Below are 14,298 nucleotides of genomic sequence, written 5' to 3'. Positions count from 1 at the left end.
ATGTGATCACTAGAGCTTTATGTAGACATTGGGTTTGAGGGTTAGTGTTGTGAGCTGTTTTGAAGTGCCTACAATGAACACAGTTTCCAGGACAAGGATTTTCAGCAGTGGCATTCTGCCCCGCCATCTTTCTGATTCATCTGAACTTTTGTTTTATATAGCACATAGGTTATGCAGGATTGGCCCAGAGGCAAAGAACAAGCAAGACCCTCTCTCCTTTTAGGTACAAAACCAAAAGCCAGCCACCCCGGCAATTAAATCTGTCTTCAACAATAGGCTTACCATATTCTGAAAAGCAAAAAGGGACACATTTACTGATTGATGACTTCAAACCAATAATTGTAAGGAAGACTCTCACTTCAAATACCCTTACTATATGAGCTGTGATTAAGGGTGCTGCCACACTGCAGCCTTGACGCCGCTTTAACTGTCATGGCTCCATGCTATGGATTCCTAGGATTTGTAATTTGTTGTGGCACAGTGATGTCTGAGTGAGTGGCTGCAGTACTAGCATTTAACCATTGCTCCACCAGAGCTCTCTAAATTGTAAAGGAGGTAGGTAGTTAAACACCTGATTTTTCCAGAGAAGATGGAAGATGCCCATGCCCATGCCATACCTCACAACAGCTCCTTCATCGACAGGGCCATTGTTGTTGCCTTTCTCCTCTCTCTGAGAATCCCATCAGCACAGAGTGATAATGTTAAATTCACAAGCCAGAATCTTGGCCACCCGTAGTGATGAGATATTCTCCATATGGCACTTGCTTTGTCTCATAGATTTACAATAATTAGACTCACAAAGGGATATAAAGGGAGATTTTTAAACAAGCCCTCAGAAAGAAATTTTATTTCTGAAAAGGAGGACATGTCTGGGAAAAGGAGGGAGTATGGTAATCCTGCTCAACAGTGGTGACACAACATCATCCTCTATCACATAAGGGGAGGATGCACAAAGTCTCTTAACACCTGTCTCCACCACCTTGGTGTCAAATCTGTCTAAGGCAACCAGTTTACTCTGTCTAATAGAACTGTTAGTCCTCAGATTATGGGTTAAGATTATGGGTATCTTTTGTGAATGAAAGTGGCAAAGGCAAGAGTGTCACATGTGTAACTCCTACTTCTAATAGTTTTTTCCTGACATTGGAAACTTCAAAAGAAAAACCAATTAGGATACTTTCTGTTCATCTTGGTTCTCTGTTCTTGGTGGGACAAGTCCAGCCAAGCCCCTCTCACTGTTCTGTAAGCTTCTTCCAAGAAAAAGTCTCTAGGAAGCTTTGGACTAACTTTGATGTGGACTGCCTCCCACCCTCACTCCAAAAAAACTCCTGAACCTTATGTCCAAACTTTACTTCAAAGTCTCACTGGATAAGCTGTTTCAGACTATCCTTTGATATGCTAATGTTGGAGGCAGCCTCCAGCCGAGGAACCTCATGAGTCTAAGAATTCATTGTTCCACATATCTGCATCCCTTTGATCCAAAGTGTTCAAACACAAAAGATTTTCCATAAAGGTGGAGCCTTCACTTGTCTGGAGCAAGGGTGACAGATTGTACAGATGGTCTTCCAGATTTTTATTTCATGAAGTAACCTTTAATGATGAGGCTGTCAATCTGATAGCTTCAAAGGTGGTTGCTAGCTTTCTATCACTTCTATATATTTATCTAAAATGGGCTGCAGATATTATTTTTTGCATGTTAAATGTAATCTTTGTTTCTAGGTATGAGGAGGGAAGGATGGTTTGGATACTAATCATGGGACACCTCATTGTTACTATCAGACCACTAATTGTTGGGCTCAGGTGGCTTTATACAACTACTGTTGTATAAACCTTCTGATTCAGGGAGAGTTTTTTCAGGGGTAAATACATCACTGTGTCCTTCATAAAGGTGTACACCTTGCCCTGGGCAACCTTTCCTCAGGGCTCCATGTAGCTCAAACAAGCTGGGATGAGCCTGAGGTCCAGATGGGCAGAAGCATTTTGTTAGCCAAGACAGTGGAAAGTATGGCCTTCAGGACACAAGCAGCCCTAAACTTCACTTTGCAGCCCTTGAAGTTCTGCAACTCCTATATTTATAGGAGTTGGTCATTGCTAATGCCTTTTGGATCAAGGTATCTGACAACGTACTGGATGTATTTAAAGATACCAAATATCTCCAAAGTAATGTATGTAATCAACTACATTAATGCCCCTCTGCTTGGTACATACAGAACAAATCTTCAGAAAAGACTAAATGGACACCCCCAGTTTAAGTGGGAACAGTTCTGGAAAAAAAAAACCCTCACTGACACCTGAGATACAAGAAAATAGTATTTCAACAGGAACAATGTTTGCACTGATGTGATTCCTATTGAAAATGGTAACTAGTATTTCAGTATAGAACTATCAACTAACAAGAAAAAGAAAAATGATATGGTGGTGTGATGATCTCCTGCCTGTTTATCAAAGTGGTATTAAAGCCATATGAATAGTGGCATAGGAAGGTTGAAAAGCCTATTTTAAAACCAGATCTGTCTGTCTGTCTGTCTGTCTACCTACCTACTTATCTATCCATCGATCCAATTTGCCCACCTTTCTTTCTCGCAGCACAAGATTCAAGGAAATATGCAATAAAATAAAACAAAATTCAGCTACAAAACTAGTAATACAAAAGTAATTTTTTTATTAAAAAATCAAACATCAATTCTGTTTAAAAGCACAACTTAAAAACAATTTAAAAGATAAAAAGATACAGAAACAACCCCCTCTTAAAGCCCCATCTGCTGCAAGAAGTTAAAAATCAAAGGCCTGCCTAACAAAAGTGTCCTTGTCTGCAGCTGGAAAGACAACTGAATTTTCCAAAATGGATGCATTTTTATGTACACTTTTTAAACACACACATTTGGACACTTTTTATGTATACTTTTTAAACAAACACTAAAGGTTTGGGTGGGGTAACAGCGTTCTGAGCACCTCAATGTTTAGTCATGCTGGCTACATGGCCACACAGTATGCTGATGACACCCAAATATATTTCTCTATGTCTCCGACTGAGGCAGTGACTAAGAATAGCATCTCTCTTCTGAATGCCTGTCTTGGGGCGGTAATGGACTGGATGAGGGAAAACCAACTCAAGCCGAATCCAGGTAAGATGGAGATATTTGTTATTGGGAACCCGAAAACGGGAATGAAGTTATGTCAGCCATTTCTGGATGGGGTCACACTTCCCCTGAAGGACTCTGTTCGCAGCTTGGGGGTGCTCCTTGACTCGCTGCTCCAGCTGTCAGCTCAGGAGCACTTGTTATCAGCTTTGGCTGATATGCCAACTGTGCTCCTTCCTGGAGGTGGGAGACCTTGAAACAGTAGTACATGCACTGGTAACCTCTCGCTTGGACTTCTGTAATGCAAACTACTTGGGGCTACCTTTGTGCCAAGTGCAGAAAGTTCAGATGGTACAAAACATGGCAGCAAGATTAATTACAGGCACTTCTTGGAACAATCATATAACACCTGTTCTGAAATCCTTCCACTGGCTGCCAATTAGTTTCCAGGAAAGATACAAAGTGTTGGTGATTACCTTTAAAGCCCTACATGGCTTGGGTCCAGAATACTTAAGGGAATACTTTCTTCCGTACTGTCCGTCCTGCACACTGAGGTCCTCGAAGAAGAACCTACTTCAACCAAAAATAGCTAGGCTAATCTCAGTCACCCAAAGAACCTTCTGTACTGCTGCCCTGAAGTTGTGGAATGACCTGCCAGAGGAGATCCACCTCATTTCTACCCTTGCAGCCTTCAAAAAGGCTCTTAAGATTGATCTCTTCCAGCAGGCGTTCCCAACCTAGTTAACAAATCCTAGCTTCCTCTCCTTGCCTATGAGTATGATTTCAGTTATGATTTATGTCTCTCCCTCTGCCAAATCTTTCCTCTAATTTTAAGTGAATTACAATGTGCCCTTGCTTTACATGGGGGATCCGTTTTGGACTCCCCCGTGTAAAGCAATTTACCCGTATGCTCGAGCCCCATTTAAATGAATGGGGCTCGTGCATGCAGCAGTGCGGTGGCATGGCAGTGCATGCACACCACAGGCACATGCCCCATTAATCTCTATGGGACGCACCACCCCTTTCTCCCCACATGGCTTTCAGCATATGCTGAAAGACATGTAAAGTGCGCCCGCGTATAATGTGGGTGCACTGTACACATTCTATTTTATTGTTTTTAACACTGATTATTTAATTTGTAGTTTTATCATCAGGATGGGGGGTTGGGTAGGGATTACTTTTTTATTTTATTGTATTTTAAATGTATTTTTACTGTTGTAACCCGCCCGGATACTTTGTGATTGGGTGGGCTAATAATAATAATAATAATAATAATAATAATAATAATAACAACAACAACTACTATTATTAATAAATCAAGGGGATGGCAATCTGGCAACCTTGCAGGATTGTTGAGTGCATTCTTCATGGCAGTCAGGACAATGCTGTCAAGAGGGGTAAGTGCTCGCATATTTTTTTATACCATGAAAAGAAGTGTTTCCTTTAACTGTTGTACTGTGCCTCAGTTCCAATGAACATTATTAGTCTTGATTTGGTAATGACTGCTGTTTTGCCACCCATGTATATACATAGGAGCTTTTGTACTTGTCTTTTCTTTTTTCCTGACTTCCTATTGCTTTACAATTCTTTGGTTTATGTCTGATCTGTGGTCATAATAATAAATTATTTATATTCTTAAACTGGGAGTAAAATGGGGCATGAAACCATCAATATTAATATTATCCAGTTCCCAAGCCCTAACAAAAGTGCAAAAAGTGAAGAAGATTTGTATGTGGAAAAGAGAGAAAACCCTTTGAAGAAACAAGGGCGGGTTATAGACCGCCCATTTGGGGCGGTCTGGACCCGCCCCTTTCCCTGGAGTATCGGGGCCTCAGTGGCTAGAACGGCAGCCGCTGAGGCCCCGATCCGCCCCTTTCAGGCTGCGGGGAAGCAGCAAAACGCCGCTTCCCCGCAGCCTGAAAAGGGGTGTCCCTGGGGCTTCAAGCTGCCACGGGGAGAAGAGAAAGGGGCCGCTTGGCCCCTTTCTCTTTTAGTCCGCTGGGCGCAGCCGTCTTAAGGCTGCGCCCAGTGGACTAAACCAGGAAGGAGCTCCGAAACGGAGCTCCTTCCTGCTCCATGTTCAGGGCGCACTAAGCGCCCTGGCGCAGAGCAAGGATGTCACGTCCGCGCTGCCCCGTCTAGAGGCGGCGCGGCCATGACGTCCTCACGGCGGCGGCCGTATGGAAGGGCCACTGCCGTTTAGTGCGTGACGAGCACGCACTAGGGTTAGGGTGGTGCGAAAGCACCACCCTTTTGTAACCCTAGTGTGTGCTCGTCACGCACTAAAGTGCCGGTCTGTAACCGGCCAAGGAAAGTCTAAATACCCTATTGTTGCTGTTATCCTCCATAAAATTGACTTTAACATAGGGCTACCATATGAATGAGAGATCATCAAGACTGTCAGTCAACAACAGGGGCCTGACTAGCTCTTCCAACAGCTCTGATTAGTTCCATGGCTTCTTTTATTGAGGCTATATACCTGTAGTAAGATCTTCCTCAGATATGGCGGCCTATGTGTCATACTTTACAGAGAACAGTCCTCTGTTTGAAGACACCTGACTTTTAATTAAAGAGTTACCTTATTTAAGTCCAATTTAAAGATAAAAAAATCATAGAAAAGGAGAGCAAAAGCTTTCAAGCTTCCTAACAAAAATTTAATAGCTGGAGAGTAAGTTTAAACAGGTTCCTAGGTCACCAGGGATATCCATATTGCACTGTTATAGCCCATTGATAGCAGTTTAACTGCCATAGCTTCATCATATAGAATCCAGAGATTGGTAGTTTTGTAAGGTACATAGCATTTGATAGTTTGAACAGGTATGGTCTGCTTTTTTCCTGGTATGAAAAATTAAATCAGACAGATAAAGGGATCCTAACCAAGCAGGGAGCAGGAATGGGAAATCTGAACACTTAAAAACTAAGGGTTTCAGCAGAAATGTTACCTTAAATTACTGTTCAGGTAGAACATAGCCCTATCTCCTTCTTTTCTCACTTCAGTGTATTGCAAGACACTGGAGGATAACAGTTATAGAAAAACTGGAGGAAAAAAATACTATAGAACCATATCTTTCAACATTAATCAGTGAAGTGAGGCCTCTAGAAAAAAGCTTTTTATATTGAACTTTTTGACAAATTGCATGGAACAATACTCCAAAGACCAGACACAGAAATGCAACTGCCACAGTAAGAGACAGGTTTTGCCTGTGAGAAAAAGTTCATATGAGCTTAGTACAGACCACCAACAGTGGTCTGTACTCAATGAAAATGAAAATGCTTGGCATGTGGTAAAGATAGTCATATTTGGAAGGAAGCAGGTTACTCATCCTCATTTCCAAACACGCATTCAAAAGTCTAAGCATGTCCTTTGCATGTACAGTTTGTATGTGCACAGGATTTCCAAGTGATTGGAAATTTTACACAGATTACAGTGGGCCTGTGATATCCACTGGGATTTGGTTCCAGTACCCCCTGTGGATACCAAAATCCATGGATGTTCAAGTCCTATTATGTACAATGGCATAGTAAAATGGCATCCCTTATATAAAATGGCAAAATCAAGGTTTGCATTTTGGATATTTTTGTGAATGTTTTTGAACCATGGTTGGTTGACTCCATGGATGTATAATCCATGGAAACAGAGTGTTGAATGTATATGCAGATATATGTATATCATTTACTCATCCTACATACTTTGCTCTTAAACAGAGAATCACCAGAAAACATGACAAAACAGAATACTACTCATTATCATCATTAAGAGTAATAAGCCCTAGTTCTCAAAGAGAAAATAAAAACTAATTATTGTAGCTTTGCTTAAAGCTATACATGGAGGTATACATTATTCCCATCACATACTCTTCAACTGTCCCAGTTTTGCAGTTCCAGTTAATCCCCTGTTGTCCTTCTTTTTCAGCTGCTTTTAAAATGTCCCAGTTTCTCTCTCCAGCTCCCCCTTTCTCCCTTTGTCCTCAGATTATTTCAGCTGCTGCAAACTGAATTCAAAGGACAACAATAACTGACATTCAGTTAACTCAGCACAGGGAAAGGAATGTTGCTTGGCCACATGTGTCTCTGTTTTCATCTGTGAGATCTGTGAAAAGTCATTGAGGTGTTATCTTATCTGATACTCTGACAACAAGAAGGGGAGCATGCCAGTCTTTCTACCATCTGTTACCAGAAAACAATAGTCTCTGTGTTGGCTCTTTATCCCACAAGAGGCAGGGCCTCACAGCTTAACTAAAAGTAGATAACATGATCTCAAATTTTGATCTTCTAGATGATTTGTACTTCAGCTGCCAGAATTTCTGACTGTTGGCCAAGACAACTGAAACACCTGGGAACTGAAGTCTAAAATACATGGAGCAGCACAGTTTGTGAACTACTGACATAATGCATGGATAAGACTACTATCAGCAGCTGAAGCCAACATTGTCAGGTAGCAACTGGAAAGGAGACATGTGAGAAGTGAGAACAAAGTTCAGGAGTGAGTACACAGTCTTCTCTGCACAGCTTAGGCACTGCCATTAGAGTTTCTAGATCAGCAGCATTCTGAAATCCTATACTTTCAGGGACAAAATATGTCTTGAAGGAATGGGCCACTATTATGTTATTTATGTGATATCACATGGGAGAGAATTTGGAGGCAAGTCACTACTTTTAGAGGAGTTGATTGCAGAAATGGGTAAATGGGTTCATAATTGGAGTAAAAGACAACAATAATATGACAAACCAGAGCTGGGGGGCGGGGAGACCTCCCCCTTGCATTTTTGGCAGCTAAGTAAGTGGCAAAATGATCCCAGTAGCTATGGCAGCTGCCACAATTCCCATTAGGGCTTGCATCTCAACTACCATTACCTACAGTACACATGACATATGAAGACTTCTTTCAGGCCCTATGCTGCTGTGAAGACTTGGGGGAAGGCTCACCACTTGGGGGAAGGCTCAAGGAACTTTCCCCAGTTACTTAGTTCTGATGCCATAGCTGGAACTAGAAGTCTAGTTCCTTTGTTTTACTTCAAGTATCACAATGGGCCAAAGTTGGTAGGTTCATGCACCCACCATTTTTCTCATCACTTTCCTCCCCTTGTCATTGGCTTTTTGTTGTATCAATGTTGTATAAGCATCACACACACACACACATGTTCAAGCTCAGCCAGACAGTTCTAGCACTGTCTGGGAATGGATGGAGATAGGTCCCTAGGTTTTAAAGCCTCATATAACACATACTCCCCCCCCAAAAGAAAAAGGGGGGGAGAGAGAGAGAGAAAATAAAATAAAAGAAACATTCTGCAGTACTTTTTACCTTGAGATTTATCTCTCTGGCGGGAGGTCTGGAAACAGTAACTCTGGTGGGTTATAGACCGCCCATTTGGGGCAGTCTGCACCCGCCCCTTCCCCCGGTGTATTGAGGCCTCAGCGTGCAGAGCGGCAGCTGCTGAGGCCCCGATCCGCCGCTTTTCAGGCTGCGGGGAAGCAGCAAAACGCCGCTTCCCCGCAGCCTGAAAAGGGGTGTCCTTGGGGCTTCAAGCCCCAAGGACACCCCGTGGCAGCGGGGAGAAGGAGAAAGGGGCTGCTTGGCCCCTTTCTCCATTGCTTTGCTGGGCGCAGCTGTCTGAAGGCTGCGCCCAGCGAAGCAAAGCGCCGCCGCAAACCAGGAAGGAGCTCCGAAACGGAGCTCCTTCCTGGTCCACGGAAAGGGCGCCCTAGGCGCCCTGGCACGGACCGACGTCACGTCCACGCTGCCCTGTGTAGAGGCAGCGCGGTCGTGACGTCCTCATGGCGGCCCCCTTGTGGAAGGGGGGCCGCCATTTTGTACGGACTCAGTCCGTACTAGGGTTAGGGGGGTGCGGAAGCACCGCACCTTCCTAATCCTAGTACGGACTGAGTCCGTACTTTAATGGCAGTTTGTAACCTGCCTCTGTCAGGTTTCAGCCAGGACCCTGAGACCTTGCAATCCTAAGTGCCAAAGTTCACCTGCACAGACATTCACCTGCCTCAGGTAGATGCAAACACAGTTCATCTGCCACAGGTACATCAGTACATATTGATGAATGCTTACTGCAACCTTTTGAGAAGATTTGACTCCCCATTTTATACAGTGCTAAGAGCTGACAGTCTATGGGTCCACCAGAATGCCATCCCTCCACCCCTACTCCCATCTCTATTGGTACCAGTTCAGAACCCACAGTCTATTCTATACTGTCATATTGGCTGCTGCTCTGTAGAGTACTGTCTGTGAAAAAGGATCAAATGGAACATGCATGGGGGGAACAGTGCAACTGAAAATTAGCAATCAGGTTTTGTTGTTGTTGTCTTTTGCCTTCAAGTCATTCCCACTTATGGTGACCCTAAGGCAAATCTGTCACAGGGTTTTCTTGTTAGGATTTGTCCAGAGGGTGTTTTGTCTTTGCTTTCCTTGGAGACTGCAGAATGTGACCCGCTCAAGATCACCTAGTGGATTGCCATGGCCAAGGTGGGAACTGAAAGTCTGGTCTCTAGAGTTGCAGTCCAACACTCAATCAACTATACCATGTAGAGCAGTGTCCCCTCCTCCCCATAATAGGTTGTAAAGAACAGATGTAAGGACTCACAAACCAAGACCCTCCCAACTAGGTACTCTCCAGATGTATTGGACTATAAGGGCCTTCACCATCCTCCAAAATAAAACTAAAACTAAAAATAAATGGTTAGATTGTTTGGGAATAATGGGAAATTTCACATTGCGGTTCTTAGCTCAAAAACTGTAGAAAACTGTATTTTTGTAAGGTTGTATAACATAAATGCATACATTATGGAAAGATATTCAAGAAAAGTATTAGCAGAAAAGATTCATATAACATGTCTGTTAGGGGAACTTTTATGCATAAAACTTCATTGATTTTTTTAAAAAAATCACAGAATTGGACAAACAGACTTTTGCTTGAATATAAATCAAGCTAACATGGACCAGATACAGCCTGATTCACACAACAACATTTCCATGACTAAGATTTCCTCTATCTGTGTTGTGGTGGGATCTGACCACGAATATTAATCTAGCTGTGCTCCAAAAGTGAGCCTTTAGGCATTGTTCTGACAACCATTATTAAACAAATGTCTCCAAGGCCATTTTAAGGAACATGAAATGTTTCTAGGAAGACCAAAAGAAATTCTGATAAAATTAAATCTGTGCACAGCCCCTGAAAGCTTAGATTAATATATACTATGCTGTTTTTTTGTGTTTTTGTGTTTTATAACTTAATTTCCAAAGGTAGTGATAAAACAGCATTTCTTGAATATTTTTGCATGAACAATTTGGCAGTTTGTAGCTATTCATAACCAAGGTATTGCAGTCAGGGCAAAATTATTAACTATTCAAGATTAGAAAAACTGTTCAATATCTCAAATAAAACACCAGAGTTGAAATTATTTCTTTAAAAGCACACACACATTCAGGATAAATAACTCCTGTTGGCAGCAATTATGACTTGTATTATTTGCAAACTATTATCTGTATTCCTATTTAACTAACTGGTTTGAATCCTATTTGGACATGACCACACCATTAAATCTAGGATGAGCAAAGGGTGGCCCATGAGGTGCATACAGCTCCTTGAACTCTACTTTTGTGGCCCCTGAATCCCCCACCAGCCCTGTGTGTATGTATGATATTTGGCTGAGGAGCTCACAGCCCTTTAAGAATTTATGGTGGATACACATAAATCTCATATTGGTGTTTGTCAAGATATTTGGTCACCTTTTATTAAAACCTCCCATATGAGCCTGTATGAAATCTAAAATAATCAGAGTAGGCTCTCTTATGTGTCCCATCACTTTGTGAGGTTATGCTGGTGGGTACACACAACAGGGCTTTCTCTACAGCAGCCCCCCAAATGTGGTGCTCCCTCCTGAGGGTGACCAGGCTGGCTTCATCCTTTTTGACTTTCTGCTGGGCAGTATAGGCTTTGCTATTTCAGTTGGCTTTTGAATCTTAAAAGTAGGGCTGTCAGTTCTGGCTGCTTTTAAAACTGTTTCTAGAGGTGTGTTTTTTAAAAAGCTGTCAAAAAGTATTTTAGAGGTATTTTTTAAAGAGAAACCTCGAGTATTTTTATTTTTTTATTTTTTATTTAATGTTTTAAAAGTGTTTTTACCTATTGTGCATCATTCTGGGCCCTCCTAGGTTAAGAGGTGATAATTAAATGACTTATGGGTTTTCTATTTCTGTTTTTTTCTCATTTTAAAAATTTGTTCTCCATCTTCTTTCTATGATTTCAATAATAATAATAATAATAATAATAATAAATGCATGATAGAATAGTCATCACCACTGAATATTTTGTAAGTGCATTAAGAAGAAAGCAGTTACAAATCCTTTTCAGATCTGGGTATCAAGACTTGTGGGCATGCTTATGTCCCTTGTCTGGTTTAATCTTACTCAAGCTGCAGGCAAATTTTTGTAGATGACTCAGAGCACTTAGTACAAAATGATAGTTTAAGCTAACTGTGATTCAAACATGCCAGAATCACAACTTCAGAACCTAGCTCTGTCTGAATTAAGCATAGTTTATACAGTTTCCAAAATCTGGATGTAACAGCAAATCATGGTTTATTCAAAAGAAATTTCCATTCTCATCACCATGTCGTATGCAAAATATAGCCCATGGGCTGCATGCAAACTTCAGTATCATAGCAATAGGAATAGCAAGTACATTTCTATACTGCATATCAGCACACTAAAGCACTCCCTAAGTGGTTTATAAGCTGGGTACTCATTTTCGTGACCTCGAAAGGTTGCAAGCCTGAGTTGAGCTTGAGCCCTTGGCTGGTACTGAACTCGCAACCTTGCAGTTAGCTGCAATACAGGCATTTAACCACTGGGCTCATTTCTGCAACTCACTGGGGTCCTCCAAACTCTAGCCCTGAATATTTGAAGGTCAGTTGAAAATTAGTTTTACTCAAATGCCTCAAGAGCTATTGATCATTTTACCTGCTATCTTCCCTTTAGCCTTCTATGGACCTTTTTTTGGTCCTGAGCAAGCACAAGCTCAGTGAATATGGGCCTTGGGTCCCATATTGTGAGAAAGACAGAATATAATTTTTTTTAAAATGAAGCAGGCATAGTTTTTATAACTTTTTCTCATAGTGCAGTTTCTTTAATGCTTTGATCATTCTGATTGCTGTATCTTTTCAGTTTCACAAAAGGTTATTGGGAGGCTAATTTCTATTTGAGCTACTCAAAAGAAGTACAGGGTGAAGGCTTAACAAATATTTATCCATCCAACTAATTAATAAGTCAGATTAGACCTCAGGACCAGCTCTGGCAGGGTGAATCAATCACCTAAATTGGCAGATTCTGCATACCCACCCATCCCTTCCTTCTTCTTTCTGATCACTCAGCTGCTCCCCTCTGTTCCAAAACAGAACTGTGTATAGCATATGGACTGTTGTTGTTGTTGTGGTTGTGGTTGTTGCTATTGTTCTATTGTTGTGTGCCTTCAAGTACTTTCTGACTTACGGGCACCCTAGGGTGAACCTATTGGGTTTTCTTTACAAGTTTCTTCTGAGGGTGTTTACAATTGCCATTCTTGGAGACTGAGAGAATGTTACTTGTCCATGATCACCCAGTGGGTTTACATGGCTGAGTCAGGATTTGAACCCTCGTATCCAGCGTCATACTCTAGTGCTCAAACTACTACACCATGCTGGCTCTCACATTGCCCTAATATTGCCTTAATTTCTCAGATGTGGTGGAGGATGCAGTCCTGTTATCACCATTCAAATAAAGTTCAACTGCTAATCCAAGCAACCTCTGGATCTTGAATGGGTTTTAATATCCAATGAATGAACATTAATGGGAACATAGCTGTAAGGTGTACTAAAACCATACCCATGCAATAGTAATTATGTCCTCTTGTGACTTGTTCCTTGATATATACCAAGCAAAATAAAATGCAAATTTGTAGCAAAAGTTCTGTTTACAGAATATTAATGTATGTAGAAATAGCCCAACAAAAACATTTTCATTTCTTTATCTCAACATTGCTTTATAAAAATGCCTTTTAAAAGTGTGCATATTGTCACACTATAATAAAACAGGCATGAAGGAAATAATGAGAGCACAGTTCTTACACAATGACAAAATAGCAATAAAGAGTGCTTGCTTTTACATTTGCTGTAAGTCTATTATTTTAATAGACTTCAATTCTACAATAAAGTGAGAGGTGGCATTTCCTTATTGCTTGCCTTTTGTCTGATCTTTGTTTTGTCTCATGGACTGCTTATTTACATGACAGACATTCTGCATTCATTGCTGTTGATGCCAGAGGACATGCAGGTTACAGGTACAGTTTCTAAACATTAACAACCCACTATTGCCAGCCATGTACTGATGCAAAGTCCCTTTAGTACCCACATAAAGAAGCAACTCATACTGATCAGATGCAATTATGTTGCAGCCACCATTGGTATTGCTCTGGCTATGTGGCTTGCTTTTCTAGCACAGCAAAAAATATTTGGACCAATTTCTGGCAAGAAGAAGGCATGAAATCTTATGGAGCAAGATAGCAGATGTCTTGTTCAATCTGTTCAATCAAGGTACACTGTTGAAGCAAAAGAACCAGGTTCAAGTAAAATATTCTGCTGTGTTCCCTATGGACTGTACAAGATTGGTCTATAAAAAGTATGATTTCTCTAATATAGCTACTTGGGTTTTGCCAGGCATGGCAGGTTGTTATCACCCCGACTTCCACTCATTCTATTATTTTATATAGCTCTGAAGATTTGCACAGCACTGTACATAAAAACAATAAATATAAAAGAGTAAACCCTGCCTATGGCGTACAATCTAAGAAATAATTGGATATTACATATAAAATACATAGCAATACAGGAAATGGTTCAATAAAACAGGCAACAAAAAAGAACATCAAATAGCAAATGATAATCACACAATGCCTGGGAACGCTTCTCTGAACAGGATGGTCTTCAACTCCGTTTTGAAGCTGGTTAAAGAAGTGATGGCTCTTGTTCGCAGGGGAAGAAGGTTCCAGGAGTGAGGGGCAGCGAGTGAAAAGGGGCGAATCCTAGATGGGGCAGAGGAAATCCTGGGCTGGGACAGCAGACCTTGACTACCAGAACGGAGGGCCCTAGTGGGAAGGTGAGGAGAAAGAAGATCTGATAAATAAGGAGGGGCCAGCCCATGGAGGGCTTTAAATGTCAACAGCAGGAGCTTATACTGAATATG

At 41.5% G+C, this 14,298-nt stretch overlaps 1 protein-coding gene across 1 annotated transcript in view; it reads right to left on the bottom strand.

The window, feature by feature from the left end:
• LOC149318157 (sodium/hydrogen exchanger 9-like) overlaps window positions 1-14,298 on the bottom strand; it is a 410,327-nt gene that overhangs the window by 110,258 nt on the left and 285,771 nt on the right. The gene's annotated exons all lie outside the window — the stretch shown is intronic.

The sequence above is a fragment of the Sceloporus occidentalis genome, unplaced genomic scaffold, assembly GCF_023333645.1.
Source record: "Sceloporus occidentalis isolate IW3139 unplaced genomic scaffold, rSceOcc1.0.p SCAF_2, whole genome shotgun sequence".
Lineage (NCBI taxonomy): Eukaryota > Metazoa > Chordata > Lepidosauria > Squamata > Phrynosomatidae > Sceloporus > Sceloporus occidentalis.
Note: the sequence above shows the minus strand (reverse complement) of the source record. Positions and strands in the feature narration are given on the sequence as shown.